We start from the raw sequence: 13,423 nt of genomic DNA, 5'->3' as shown, positions 1-13,423 counted from the left end.
TATAGTACGTCACATGTCGGGACCCCCGCTTTGATGTGCGCTCCGGCGGTGAGCGCACATCAAAGTCGCGACATGTCAGCTGTTTTTTACAGCTGACATGTGCGCGCAATAGCGGCGGGTGAAATCGCGATCACCCGCCGCTATTAACTAGTTAAATGCCGCTGTCAAACTCAGACAGCGGCATTTAACTACCGCATCCGGCCGTGCGGCCGGATATGAGCGCATCGCCGACCCCCGTCACATGATCGGGGGTCGGCGATGTGTCAGGAAGGTAACCATAGAGGTCCTTGAGACCTCTATGGTTACTGATTGCCGGTGGCTGTGAGCGCCCCCCTGTGGTCGGCGCTCACAGCACACCTGCAAATCTGCTGTGTAGCAGCGATCTTATGATCACTGCTGCATAGCAGAGCCGATCGGGCTGTGCCTGCTTCTAGCCTCCCATGGAGGCTATAGAAGCATGGCAAAAGTAAAAAAAAAAAGTTTTTAAAAATGTGAAAAAAATAAAAAAAATATAAAAGTTTAAATCACCCCCCTTTCGCCCCAATCAAAATAAATCAATAAAAAAAAAACCCAACCTACACATATTTGGTATCGCCGCGTTCAGAATCGCCCGATCTATCAATAAAAAAAAAGCATTAACCTGATCGCTAAATGGCGTAATGAGAAAAAAATTCGAAACGCCAGATTTACTTTTTTTGGTCGCCACGACATTGCATTAAAATGCAATAACGGGCGATCAAAAGAACGTATCTACACCAAAATGCTATCATTAAAAACGCCAGCTCGGCACGCAAAAAATAAGCCCTCACCTGACCCCAGATCACGAAAAATGGAGATGCTACGAGTATCGGAAAATGGCGCAATTTTGTTTTGTTTTGTTTTTTGCAAAGTTTGGAATTTTTTTTCACCACTTAGGTGAAAAATAACCTAGTCATGTTAGGTGTCTATAAACTCGTAGTGACCTGGAGAATCATAATAGCAGGTCAGTTTTAGCATTTAGTGAACCTAGCAAAATAGGCAAGCAAAAAACAAGTGTGGGATTGCACTTTTTTTGCAATTTCACTGCACTTGGAATTTTTTTCCCGTTTTCTAGTACACGACATGCTAAAACCAATGATGTCGTTCAAAAGTACAACTCGTCCCGCAAAAAATAATCCCTCACATGGCCAAATTGACGGAAAAATAAAAAAGTTATGGCTCTGGGAAGGAGGGTAGCGAAAAACGAAAATGGAAAAACGGAAAAAGCTCCGGGGGTGAAGGGGTTAAGTTGCCTAATAATTCTGCACAGTAAGGGCTCCTTTCCACTTGTGAGATAAACGTCCGTGTCTCGCATGTGAAAACCAAGCTCTGGCGCCGGCACTCCAGAGCGGAGCGTGCGGCTGCATAGCGACACATGGAGCTGCACGCTCCGCTCTGGAGTGCCGGCGCCAGAGGAGGGTTTCAACCTGCGAGACACGGACGTACGTCTCGCAAGTGAGTATGCGCCCTAATAGTTACCTGCGCAAACAGATATCCTCCTAAGATAGCCAACTCTAAAAAAAAAAACACTCCAACTTCCAAAAATATTAAGCTTTGATATTTATGAGTCTTTTGGGTTGATTGAGAACATAGTTGTTGATCAATAATAAAAATAATCCTCTAAAATACAATTTGCCTAATAATTATTCACACGGTGTATGTATCCCTCCTCCTGTCCTTCAGTGTGGGAAGATATGATGACAGAATAGGATCTAGTGATGAGTGATTGTGCTTGGATAACATGTTAATCGAGCATGCTCAGGTGTTATCCGAGTATGTTGGGCGTGCTCAGATAATATTTTCTAGTCGCTGCGGCTGCATGTTTTGCAGCGGAAGTCAGGCGCAACACGTGGGGATTGTTTGTCTTTACACCTCTTTCACACATCAGTTTTTTAGAATCAGTCACAATCCGTCAGTGTTGAAAAGACGGATCCTGTGCAGATTGTAAAAAACTGATGTGCTGGATCCATTTTTTTTTACAGATCCGTCGAAGCAGCTGCTGTCGGAATTTAAAGAACCAAAATTAGAGAGAGAGAAAGAGATCTTCCTGGAATGGAAAAATGGGTTAAATTACAGGAATTAGAAAATCTTCCGGGCATGCTCAGTTTAAAAAAAACAGAATCTGTCCCTGGATTCTGTCTTTTGACGGACAGCGACGGATCCTGCGTCCATAGGCTTCCATTATAGCCAACGATGAACAGCGCAAGATGCGTCGCTGTCCGATTTTTCGACGTACACAAAAAACGTTACTTTGTCCGTTGTCTCCGGGCGACAAACACAGATTTTACAACAGAATGCCATCCGTCACAATCCGTCACTAATACAAGTCTATGAGAAAAAAACGGATCCAGCACCAACAGCTGGATCCGTTTTTTTCACAAAACGACGGATTTTGACGGAAACAAAAACTGTGAAAGAGGCCTTAGGCAATCTCGGCATTTGTTGAGGCTGTCTACATTACTGAGCAGGCCACAGGTTTCAAGCAATATGGGAACTAAAAGAATCTCACTGATGCCAAAAAGAGTCAAATAGTGCAATGCCTTGGACAAGGTCTGAAAAGTTTAGATATTTCACATAAATTTAAGCTTGATCATCGTAGTGTGAAGATATTTGTGGCTGATACTGAGCACAGATGGGTGGGTGCAAATAAAGGCATAATAATGAGGAACATTTCTGCCAAATTCATTGAATTAAGAGAGCAGCTGCTAAAACATATGAAGAAAAGAGACAAAGGAATAAGTCACATGTAGGGGATCACCTGAAGCATGAGATCAGCATAAAATCTTAATTTTTATTAGACACAAAAAGAACATGCACAACACATTATGTTAAAAAAATTTAAAAGTAGTCACACATGTGACATGACATATTATCCAGCGGCTCACAATGGAGCCCACCATCTGAAATACTCCCTAAGTACAAACCAACCGTATATATACAGTATTGGTATCTATATGAACAGCATTTCAAGAACCCGAAGAGCTAGATATCAAGTCCCCTAGAGGGTTAAAATACTGAAAATAGCCATTTGCATGTAAATATATACTGTGTTTATTCTCAACAGCTCTAGACAAAAACAGTGGACACAGTGTTGAATAACTCCAACTGTTCCACACAAGATATAAAGACAAAATAGAGGAGGGTCTACAGATTTGCAAGCTTGCACAGGGCCCCCTCCCTAGATATGCTCCATTCAAGAGCTTCATACACTAATAAGCATAAACAGCTAAATAGCCAACCACAGATGCATACAAATGGTTTCCAAAAGGCTGTGAGCACCAACCATCCCCAATAGTAAAGGGTGGTGCTATAGTGGAGAGAGGTCTCTCCTTTTGTCCAACTAACTGCTTGGATAAATTTACTGTAACTAAGGATGTCTATCTTTTTAGTAGACAGTTGACGTTCAAGCTTGACGTTCACCAGCCGTCTATCATTGATTATTTGCCTTTGGGGGAGAGACAAGTTTTTAAAGATTTATTGGATGTACTGGATGAAAGTGAAGGTGGACTTGTAAGAAGGAAATTCTCTGGTAGGTTACCTTCACAGGCTGCCCCTTCCTTCTCATTGTTTCCAGCAGTACAAAGCTTCTTTGACGCGGTTTGCAGTGAGGTACAAAGCTTGAAACTTGATCCCAATAGGGGGAGGAATTTGAATAAGATTGAACAAGCAGCTATTGTAAAACTGGGTACAAATCAAGACTTTGTGATTCGTGAGACTGACAAAGGGGGTAATTTGGTTATTTGGCCTGTTGAATTGTACCTAAATGAAGCGAGACGTCAACTGTCAAATTCTGACTGTTACCAAGTCCTACCTTCGGACCCATCATGTGCCTTTAAGGCTAAACTGGACCGTCTATTGGATTCTGCGTTTACTTGTAACATCTATATAATCGTCTAAGGGTCACTTACGTCTGTCTGTCACGGAAATCCTGCGTCGCTGATTGGTCGCGGCCAGCTGGCGCGCACAGTCCAGCCGCGAATTCCCCTTCCCTACTCCCCTCCAGTCACTGCCCCCTCCCTACTGCCCTCCAGTCAGTGCTCCCATAGCGGTTTAGCAGTCCGTTAAACAGACTGCGTTACACCGTGCCATAACGCGGTGTAGCGCAGTCCCTTAACGCTGCTATTAGCCCTGTGTGACCAACTTTTTACTATTGATGCTGCCTATGCAGCATCAATAGTAAAAAGATCTAATGTTAAAAATAATAATAATAAAAAAAAATCATTATATTCTCACCTTCCGGCGCCTTTCCCGCTCCTCGCGACGCTCCGGTCCCAAGAATCCATTGCGGCAATGACCGGAAATGACGGTCTTGCGAGACCGCTACATCATCACTTGTTATTGGCGCAATGCATTACTGAGAACGGAGCATCGCGACGAGCATCACTAAAGGCCTGGGCTGGATCCGGGGGCCGCCGGAAGGTGAGTATATAACTATATTTTATTTTAACTATTTTTTTAACAGGGATATGGTGCCCACATTGCTATATACTACGTGGGCTGTTATATACTACCTTGGGCTGTGTTATATACTATGTGGGCTGTCTTATATACTGCGTGGGCTGTGTTATATACTGCGTGGGCTGTGTTATATACTACGTGGGCTGTGTTATATACTACGTGGGCTGTGTTATATACTATGTGAGCTGTGTTAGATACTGCGTGGCCTGTGTTATATACTACATGGGCTGTGTTGTATACTACGTGGGATGTGTTGTATACTACGTGGGCTGTTATATACTATGTGGGCTCTGTTAGATACTACGTGGCCTGTGTCATATACTGCATGGGCTGTGTTATATACTGCGTGGGCTGTGTTATATACTGCATGGGCTGTGTTATATACTGCATGGGCTGTGTTATATACTGAGTCGGCTGTGTTATATACTACGTCTCTGTGCTATATACTACGTGGGCTGTGCTATATACTATGTGGCTGTGCAATATACTACGTGGCTGTGCAGTATACTACGTGGCTGTGCTATATACTATGTGGCTGTGTTATATACTACTTGGGCTGTGTTATATACTACGTGGGCTGTGCTATATACTACGTGGCTGTGTTATATACTGCGTGGCTGTGTTATATACTACGTGGCTGTGCTATATACTATGTGGCTGGGCAATATACTACATGGCTGTGTTATATACTGTGTGGGCTGTGTTATATACTACGTGGGCTGTGTTATATACTGCGTGGGCTGTGTTATGTACTGCGTGGGCTCTGCTATATACTACTATAATATTCTAGAATACCAGATGCGTTAGAATCGGGCCACCATCTAGTCATTAACAAGCGTGAAAAGGAGTTTATGACCAGTTACCATCCTAGGACACCGACCTTTTATATGCTCCCGAAGGACCCCAAATCCCTACAGACACCCCCAGGTAGACCTATAGTGTCTGGGATAGGGGGCCTTTTGGAGCGGCCATGTACTTACGTGGATTTTTTCTTGCAGCCTTTGGTTTCCTCCTTAAAGTCATTTGTGAGGGATTCTACATTCCTGATTCAACAATTACAAGACTTGATTATTCCATCTGGTGTTTGGCTCTTTATGTTGGACGTCGAGTCTCTGTATACCTGTATACGGCATGATTTGGGGATACAGGCTGTTTCCTTCTTCTTGGACCAGAATACAACAGGTGACAGAAAACATGATTCTTTTTTGCTGGACTTGCTATTTTTATACTCGACAAAATCTATTTTGTTTTTGATCGAGTGTATTATAGGCAGCCTATGGGCACTGTGATGGGCGCATGTTGTGCGCACTCGTATTCAAATTTATTTTTGGGGTGGTGGGAGGCTACCAGGGTGTACTGTCTTGAGTTATTTTCCATGCATGTTATTAAATGGTATCGCTATATTGATGATATTTTGTTTCTCTGATCAGGCACCCTTGAGGATTGTCAACATTTTGTTGAATTATTGAATCATAATCTGTGGAATATACGGTTAACATCACATTTTTCACAAACGGAAGTGGAATTTCTGGACCTTAAACTCTACCCCAAAGATTCTCGCATCTATACTACTCTGTATCGCAAGCCCGTGGCCACAAACAGCCTATTACACTTTTCAAGTTTTCATCCACAGCATCTAAGAAGGGGCATCCCCAAAGGGCAGTGTTACCGTGTAAAAAGAAACTGCAGTACCCAGGATGATTTCCGTGCACATTCTTAGGATTTGACCTACCGGTTCAAGAATAGAGGTTATCCTAAGAAGGTAATTTCACAAGCTTATATAACAGCTAGGGATGTAGATAGGGATAGCGATGTAGATAGGGATAGCTTACTACAACCTCGAGTGAGGGGACCCCCAAAGCCACTGGGAGTCATTACTACCTATAACAATCAGTGGCAGGATGTTCGGGGGATTCTTACCAAATATTGGGGGGATTCTCCGTAGTGAACACAGACTTAAACTACATATCTCTCTACAACCAAGTTTGGTAGCAAGAAGGCCCAGAAACTTGAAAGACTGTTTAAGCCACAGCCATTTTAAACGACCAGCCACAAGGTTGAATAAGGGGACACAACTGGTTGGCACGTTTCCTTGTGGGAACTGCAATATATGCCCGTTTACTATTGGCAATGAGGTTCTTACCCCACCCTCTTTTCCGTTCCAGATTGTTACAAGAACTTACTTTAATTGCAAGTCTCGCAATTTGGTCTATGCCCTAATATGCCCATGTCCGAAGATTTACGTGGGCCAAACGACGCAGGAGCTGAGAAGGAGGATACAACAGCACTTTTCAAATATAACTACGGCAAAGAAGGACCTGGAGAAGGGCAAAACGTTGACATCTGTTGCTTTGCATTACTTGACTACACATAATTCACAATGGAGAGGAACTAGGATCCTGGGACTAGAGTCTGTTCAACCGGATATCAGAGGTGGTGACATTACCCTGGAACTGCTCATATGCGAATCCAAATGGATTTTCAATTTGAACTGTCAGGTTCCGCTTGGACTGAATGAAGATCTATTGTTTATAGGGTTCTATAAACAATCCTGATTTCTTTCGTTATAAAACATTAGGGTATTTTTTAGGGTAGGGAGTTTTTTGAGGGTTTCTTTCTCTTCCCTCTTTCCATTGTTTATATTGCACACTTTTTGCCAGCGTTTTGTCTACATTTGGTATCTATGTGAGCAGCATATTATAAAGTTTTTTGTGCCGTTTAGGATATTGGTTTACGGGTTTATAAACTTCTAAATTTATATTTCTGATTCATATTGGGTCCATAAATATATAAAAAAAAATGTATCTGGTCCAATATCAGATTGATCCACTCAATGGGTGCATCTCCATATTTAGGAATCTGTTGGCCGAGGGGGGTATGTTGCACTACTAATGTCAGCCATATTAAATATACTACATTGGAAGATTATGGCTTATGCATCTTTTACATTGAATTTGAATATGGTTGGCATTTGTTAACGTCTATAATAACTGTGCACGTTTTATTGGGCCATTGGTGCAATATAGGAGAGTTGGGCAAATATCTAACTTATTGTCTGTGTGCCTATTATGAATCGTAGCTGAACACATTGAGTTAGGTGTGACGTGTGACATAGACCCCTTTGGGGTGATTGCTGCATATGGAATCAATCTTCCCTGTGATATTGACCTGTGGCATCTCCTTTTCTCACCATGAAGACATTTATATACGTGTATTCTACATAATACGGATTTCACATCTCTGTGGGGTTGTGTCACTATGGTTGGAGGCTTACTGTGCCTCATTCTGTTGTGGGCTCCTTATGCCTAGTGTTCTCTGCTATCTAGCGGATAAAGGGTTGTGTAAAGACTAAAGAGGCCTTAGGCCGAATGGGTTCTGATGAGCTAAAAAGTGGTAAATGTAATCGCCGTTATTTTGCAATACAGTGCATGCGTCTGAATGGCTGTTACTTAATGTGCAATAAACAATTGATGGTTATGATTAAGTATCTTAAAAATATCACTTTCCTATGGATTTCATGCCATCTAATGGCCTAGGCATGGCCTCCTTTGTATAGTATTCTCTCAGCTTTCTGCTATTTAGCGGCTAAATGGGTGTGTAAAGAGGCTATAGGCCGAATGGGCTCTGAGTGTAAAAGTGGTAAATGTATCTGCCGTTTCCTTGCAATACAGCGCATGCGTCTGAATCACTGTTATTTAAAGTGTGATAAACAATCAATGGTTATGATTTTGTCTTTCAAAAATATGATTCCTCTATGGACTACATGTCATCTAACGGCCTAAGCATGACCTCCTCTGTATAGTATTTTCTCAATTAGTGTCGTGATGCCACATCTATAAACCTGTCGGGCCATGACAGATGTTGCATCTTAGTATAAGCACGGACATTCTGCCTATTTGTTTATATGTTTCCATAGCTCCCAGGGGCAAGTGCGATGACGCGCGATGAGCGGTGTCACCGTCCGCGTTTGCATCACCAACATTTATCACATGTTGAATCTGTGGCCCTCTGTGGCGATGGTTTCTATGCTTCCTTGACTGGCTACATCGCTGCGATGGATGCCCAAGTGCCGTTTAATTGTATATGGGTTTCCATGACTGCGGGGGGCAGGCTCGATGACGCATGATGGGCAGAGCTACTGTCCACTCTTGCGTCATTGGCGCTTGCTAGACGCTGCTCATGGGGACCTCCGGCATGATGTACTCCACGCTTCTTCGGTAAGCAGCACAGCTGCGTTTGATTTAAGATTATGTGTTGTATAAAAGGACACAGGAAACATGCAGGAGGCACCCCTGACGAAGCCACTTAGGGTGGCGACATGCGTCTGGTCTCGACACCACCTGGCTTAACTCCCTGCGGGTACTCATTGAACTATAGCACCGCCCTTTACTATTGGGTATGGTTGGTGCTTACAGCCTTTTGTAAACCATTTGTATGCATCTGTGGTTGTCTATTTAGCCGTTTATGCTTATTAGGGTATACAGCTCTTGAATGGAGCATATCTAGGGAGGGGGCCCTGTGCAAGCTTGCAAATCTGTAGACCCTCCTCTATTTTGTCTTTATATCTTGTGTGGAACAGTTGGAGTTATTCAACACTGCGCCCACTGTTTTTGTCTAGAGCTGTTGAGGATAAACACAGTATATATTTACATGCAAATGGCTATTTTCAGTATTTTAACCCTCTAGGGGACTTGATATCTAGCTCTTTGGGTTCTTGAAATGCTGTTCATATAGATACCAATACTGTATATATAGGTTTGATTTCAGCGCTGAAATCTCATCTGTCATAGATCTTGAACCTGAGATCACCATCTGTACATGTGCCGCCCCCTGCGGCGGCCTTATTCCCGGAGACCAGCGCATGTGGAACCCTGGAAGTGCCAGGGCTCTGGCCTGCCGCAAAATGTCGGCAGAGCCCCGGGTAGCGCCGGACACCCATGCAGCACTGCTGGGCACCAGAGGCCCCCCACAGCACAGGCCAGCAACCGCCGAGCACCCGGAGATACCCCTGCAGCAGCACCAGACTCCCCTGCAGCAGCACCGGACACCCCTGCAGCAGCACCGGACACCCCTGCAGCAGCGTGCCGCACATCAGAACACCCCCTCATTCCAGCCTGTGGCCTGCAGCATCACCCCACTCCTGCCTCCTCCAGCAGCAATAAGATGCAAGAATTATAAGAAGCACCACCATTTTATTAAAAAAATATTTTTTTCTTATTTCGACACAGTTGACCACTGCCTCCTACACAGATCCTCTCCTCCTTTGGCATCAAAGACCTCGCCCTATCCTGGATCTCCTCGTACCTTTCCAACCGCACATTCAGCGTCTCCCACTCCCACACTACCTCCTCATCCCATCCTCTCTCTGTTGGAGTCCCCCAAGGCTCTGTTCTAGGACCCCTACTCTTCTCAATCTATACACTTGGCTTGGGACAACTCATAAAGTCCCATGGATTCCAGTACCACCTCTATGCTGATGACACTCAGATCTACCTCTCTGGCCCAGACGTCACCGCTCTGCTGTCCAGAATCCCAGAGTACCTATCAGCCATATCCTCCTTCTTCTCCTCTCGCTTCCTCAAACTCAATGTGGACAAATCTGATCTCATGATCTTTCCTCCATCCCATAGATCTTCCTTACCTGACCTATCTATCGCAATCAACGACATCATGCTTTCCCCCGTACCGGAAGTCCGCTGCCTCGGAGTAACCTTCAACTCTGCCCTGTCCTTCAAACCGCACATCCAAGCTCTTTCCACCTCCTGTCGCCTCCAGCTCAAAAACATCTCCAGAATCCGTCCTTTCCTCAACCGTCAATCTACTAAAATGCTTGTGCATGCCCTCATCATCTCCCGCCTTGACTACTGCAACATCCTTTTCTGCGGCCTCCCTGCTAACACCCTTGCACCTCTCCAGTCCATCCTTAACTCTGCTGCCCGACTAATTAATCTCTCTCCTCGCTACTCCTCTGCTTCCCTCCTCTGCAAATCTCTTCACTGGCTCCCATTCCCTCAGCGTATCCAGTTCAGATTACTAATACTGACCTACAAAGCCATCCATAACCTGTCTCCTCCATATATCTCTGAACTAATCTCCCGATATCTTCCCTCAAGTAATCTCCGCTCCTCCCAAGACCTCCTTCTCTCCGCCACACTTATTCGCTCCTCATCCAATCGCCTCCAAGACTTCTCACGAATATCCCCCATTCTCTGGAATTCTTTGCCCCAACACGTCCGACTATCAACCACATTCGGATCCTTCAGATGGAACCTGAAAACCCATCTCTTCAGGAAAGCCTACAGCCTGCACTGACCCTGCTGCCTCCTCATCACTACTGAAGCTACCGCCTCACCAACGCCGGAGCTGCAGCAACCCTCAACCTATTGTCTCCTTCCCCATAATCCTGTAGAATGTAAGCCCGCAAGGGCAGGGTCCTCGCCCCTCTGTATCAGTCTGTCATTGTTAGTTTGTTTACTGTAAGTGATATCTGTAACTTGTATGTAACCCCTTCTCATGTACAGCACCATGGAATCAATCATCTTATAACCTGGAGCGTCTTATAATCCGAAAAATACGGTAATACACTCTGATTGAAACCCAACATTTCGACCCTCCTGGGTCTTATTCATGGGGTTACTAGGGAAATCAGAAAACAAAGTGTCAAATATTGGAGCAGTATGTACAAAAATATACAATATATACAAAATATACAAAATGAATATGGTATATCCAAGTAAGAAAATGACATAATGATCGTCACCCAAAGCAAAACACAGTAAATAGAGAGAGCAACCAGTTATAGTGATTATCAGTCATTGTATACTGTAAATTCGCATAGTCAATATAATATCGAAGAATTAATATAGTTACACATAATATACAGAAAAATAGGACTAGTCTGTATTACCTTGGTTTCAGATGCAAAGGTAACAAGAGATAGAAGGAAGGGGGTGTGAGAAGAGACCCCTGATGTATAGCATCCAGGTGCTGCAATGAATGATGGAGGTGTTAATAACAGCATATAAGAGGTTAATCAGGTAGGTATGTGTTCAGTACCCTTGGAGCACATAATTAATCCTTAGTGCTAGTGGCCGTTTATCCCTTCTGGGACATATGAACAGCCTCTTAGTAACGTTAGACGTAAACAGTTTGTATACATCCATTTCTCATGAAAAAGGTATTTTGGCCACCAAAACACTTCCCCAGGCTTCTAACATGTCCGGCAATTCCACTCAATTTTGTCTGGACCTCCTCAAACTTGTCCTATATGAAAACTTCTTTTTATATGAGGATGTGTACTACATACAGTCCCGTGGGACCGCGATGGGCTCAAACGTCGCACCAGCTTACGCCAATGCATTCATGAGCCACTTTGAGGATAATCATATTTACCCAGGAGAACTTTTCAACCAGCATGTCAGATGCTATCATCGTTACATTGATGACATCTTTCTTGTCTGGACAGGGTCATCTGAACTACTTCTAACATTCTATCAACTCCTTAATTCGGTCTTCCCCGAGCTCCAATTCACCATCCACTATGACAGTAATCACATTGCGTTTTTAGACAAAATGGTACATAAGGATCAACTTTGGAACCTCACAACTGATCTATTCACCAAATCCACAGACAGTAATGGCCTTTTACATTATTCCAGTAGTCACCCAAAGGCCATTAAGAATAGCCTTCCCGATCCCAATTCACAAGGGTAGCCAAAACTGTGTCTGATCCTGATCTAATCCCAGCCCGTCTGGACGACATGTCCCAAAAATTTAGAGATAGAAACTATCCATCACGATTACTGGAACAAGAAAGAACTCGTGTCCTTAGTCCACAATCTCCCCGTCCACAATTACCTTCCAAAGACCGCGTTCCTTTCGTACACACTTACCATCCCTTGCTGCCCAAAGTTCATTCAATCTTTAGAAAACATTGGCCGTTACTCTCCAGAGCATACCCAAGATTCGACTGTTTCACCTCACCTGTTATAATTTGTAACAGGAGAGCCCCCAATATCAGAGACAAACTAGTACGGGCGGACATTGGCAGTTCACATCCCACAACAACCCAAAGTTTCCTGACCAAACGTCATCAAGGCACGTTTCCGTGCCTCAGCTGTGCCTCATTCTCCAATGTTATAAAATCAGACAATGTCACCCATCCAAGAACAGGTAAATCCTATCCCATCCGTGTTTACCATACCTGTGACTCAAACTTCGTGGTCTACCTTATAAAATGTCCGTGTGGCCTCCTCTACATTGGGGAAACGACCCAACATGTTAGGGATCGGATCGCCAGCCACAAATCCACCATACGCTGCGGCAAGACATGGCTACCCCTACCAGACCATTTCGTTAAATTCAAACATACGGTGGCTCAACTAAAATATCAGGTAATTGAGCACGTATCCAGACCTAGAAGGGGAGGCAAACATATCAAACTACTAAAGACACGAGAAACCTATTGGATACATAAACTTGACACTTTGGCTCCCAAGGGTCTCAATAGGGAAATTAATTGGCTACTATGATGTCACTAATCTTACCCTTTATCTTTCTGACACATTGACAACTCTTTTCACTAGGTGAGTTCTCATTCATCCAGTCTTTATAATAGGTACCTTTGGCCATGTCACTCTGTTTACTTGCATATAATATGGATTCATGTGGCCCTTTATAAACTATTGCTTCCACAGGTCCAATGACTCTTTCCCCACACCGCAGGGCTATTGCGCCTTCCTCATATCTCGAAAAGAGAGTGACCATAGACCTGTGTCCCCTAAGTTGATCCCAAGGTACCCTCATGACACAGTTATTAAATGTTGGTGATGCCAAGGGCCTGGACATGTGATTGCCAACTGCCCCCTAACAGTAGAACCCATGGACAGCGGGTATACGTGCCGTGTGTCTATGTTTGCCCAGCCAGTTTGCACTGCCACTACAGGCT

Source organism: Ranitomeya variabilis, chromosome 1, assembly GCF_051348905.1.
Source record: "Ranitomeya variabilis isolate aRanVar5 chromosome 1, aRanVar5.hap1, whole genome shotgun sequence".
NCBI lineage: Eukaryota > Metazoa > Chordata > Amphibia > Anura > Dendrobatidae > Ranitomeya > Ranitomeya variabilis.
The sequence above is the reverse complement of the archived record's forward strand: the minus strand, read 5'-3'. Positions refer to the sequence as shown.